Here is a 3067-nt window from a genome sequence, read left to right as displayed (position 1 = left end):
CATCCATTTTAAGGAGCAAAACATTTACATACTTTTGAGGATGTGGTCCTTATTTTTAATAATTCAAGACATTTGCACAAAGAAATAGTCCATGTATCTTTTGCTCAAAAGGAGAACAAAATGAACGTTCAATAAGGGCATAGTTGTCATGGTGAAAGGAATACAAAACGATAAAAAAAAATCTTGCACAGTACAAAATTAGTAACTAGAATGCCAGGTTTTTAAATGTATTCTCCAGTTATAAGAAAATGAAAAGGGTAAGGGCAGAGGAGCAAACATGGAGATAAAGCCACAAGCAATCCAGTGTGGGTTGCACCTCTGACTAAAATAAAACATTCTCCCAAAGGAGAAACATTCTCCCAAAGGCTCATGTCCCCATGCAGCTACCTCAGCTCTTTTTCTGTGCTGCCTTAAAACATCAAAGAGCAGAAAAATCAAGCCTTTTGCAAGAAATAACAGAGGTAATGGATGTACTGCCAGGCCTCCCTGCTGTGGCAGTTTGGAAAGGATGATACACTATGCACCATCTTATTTGCTGTTGTGATGAGTTTCAGACATGTACCATTATTTACTACATGATGCTGAGAAAATAATGCAGGTTACCAATTCTCTTGAAGACAGATTGCAATAATAGAAATGAACATGGACAAGAAGAGATGCAGCTTTTACTATGAGTCTCAATAAATAAACTAAACAGAGGACAAAAGCCTAATATTGAAAACTACTTATAAATAACCCCCTGCACCATAAAATCCTAATTAGGAAAAATAAATTAAAAAGAATCAATCTGAACTTCCTAAACTGTGCAAAACACAAGTATCTCCATTTTCCAAAAAAAAAAAAATCTGATCAAACAACCACAGCTCCAGAAGAAGAAATCTAGCATATGGAAGAAATTGCACATTAAATCATAAACAGCTCCCTTTGGCCACCTGTATACCTATCGAACATGGTTCAGTAATTTTCAGTTTTGCACTGATATTCTCAGATTTGGAGGACCTGCACTGAAGATGACCAACAGAAGCCATCCTTTTTCCAACCACAAAGTCTCAGCATACCTATATCAAGCAAGATACACATTTAAGATGAATCTGTCTTCACAGTTGATCTCCACAGACAGGAAGATAAGTGTTCCACAGAGAGGGGCAGCCTGATGCTCTTCTGTAGTTGTTGAATTTGATATTTTCAGAACAGTATAGTAAAGGCTCAACGGTATTTAAATTGTCTTCAATTCCTCTGAAAAATCCCTGTCCTGATCCTTAGTTTGATTACTGAAAATTGCTTTGTATCTGTTGCATTCAATATTATGCACTGTAAAAGTAGGATGGCCAAGAATTAGTACTATTGTTCTCCAACACATCTTGATTTTCACTCCTTTCTTTATCCTACCACAGTGCAGAGTGCAGAAATATAATCTGGTAAAAGATATCACATTGCACCTTTCTGATACACAGCTACACCTGTTCTCCATACAAATTTAGCTCTCAGTAGGAAGAAAGCTCTTCATTAGTGACATTTTTACTGAGAAGCCAAACTATATATCATTTATACACAGCCTGTGCTTCAACTTCCTGGAAAAAAACCCAAACTCTCATCTATCAAAGAATAGATTCTATTGAAGCTGTGTTTTAATGAAAAATTTACCAAGTCTAAGATGGTCGATTCAAGCAGCCTTTAGTTATGTGCCTGGGGATCCAAAAGCTTCAGGCAATAAGTGGTCTCAGACCTGGCAAGCATGCAAGCATGATAGCTTAATCTCAGGCTGTTTTAATCCCAGGAAAGATGAAGTCTGCAAGCCAAGCTTGTACAGCCAGGCATGAGCCATTTACTAAGAATAAGGAGTCCAGGGAAATCAGGTGTGACTCAAAATAAGGATTAGCTACCTTTAAACCAGTTCTTATCTACAAAGTTACACAGAATTTGTTTTCTTTTATATATTCCCTAACAGCAAGAATACAGTCTTCATTTGAAGAGGCCAAGCACTCACTCAGTTTTTTTGTCTATAAACTGCACTACACAGGATAGTGTAAACTAGGTATACAGCACTACCAGCTGTTAGCTTGAACTGCTTATTAAGGGCCACTTCTAGTGTATTTCTCACTAAAAAGATTTTCCAGTACCAAAATTTGGATAGTACATAAAATAAATAATCCTAACTTAAGGCTAAATCAACAAAAGATTAAAGGCATATTAAAGCCTAAAGAGCTTAAATTCTGCTTGTTGCTGCCTGAAGCCTATACAAACTCTTCTTTATGCATTAAAGCCTTCCAGGGGCCTCAAATCATCTTTGAGAACATAGAATAGTTTGGTTTAGAAGAGAACTTTAAAGGTCACTTGGTCTAACCCTCTGCAATGAGCAGGAACATCTTCAATGAGATCAGGTGGCTCAGAGTCCTGTCCAACATAACCCTGAATGTTTCCAAGGACAAGGCATCTACCACCTCTCTGGGCAACTGCTCCACTGGATTGCCACTCTCATTGTAAACAGTTTCTTCCTTATACCCAATTCAAATCTACTCTCTTTTAGTTTAAAACCAGTATCCCAGCACAACAACCCCCAATAAACAGTTTGTCCGTGTTTCTTGCAGACCCCATTATGTACTGGACTTTCGCACAGATCTGCTCCCACGACTGCCTATTACTACAGAACTGTATTTAAGAGGAGTTAATACTCAGGTTCTGAACAAGTGAGATGGCATCTACCACAGATGTTCATGTTCATGCAGAATGCTGATGAGAAGGCAGCAACCAGCGTAGCAGAATTTCCAGCATATTTGCGGATCAGGCGCCGCACCAGAGCAACAGAGAGCTTTGCAAGATCTAAATGTAGAAAATAAAAAGCAACTTCGAACTCCTTCTGTATTGACAGTATCAATTTCAACTACAAGTGTCTACATTTGCTCAGAGTCACATATCTTGTTCTGTACTGAGCAGCAGTTACCAAAAGAAGGTGTCTCCCCATGGGATTGTGCTCTGAAATACTCCCTGTGCAGCCAGAACCACACTATCAGGTTTTTTCAGCATGGCTTTGCCAGCTCCAGCAGTTACTGTAGCCAACTCAGAGATA

This window comes from Vidua macroura, chromosome 1 (genome assembly GCF_024509145.1).
Source record: "Vidua macroura isolate BioBank_ID:100142 chromosome 1, ASM2450914v1, whole genome shotgun sequence".
Classification (NCBI taxonomy): Eukaryota; Metazoa; Chordata; class Aves; order Passeriformes; family Viduidae; genus Vidua; species Vidua macroura.
Note: the sequence above shows the minus strand (reverse complement) of the source record.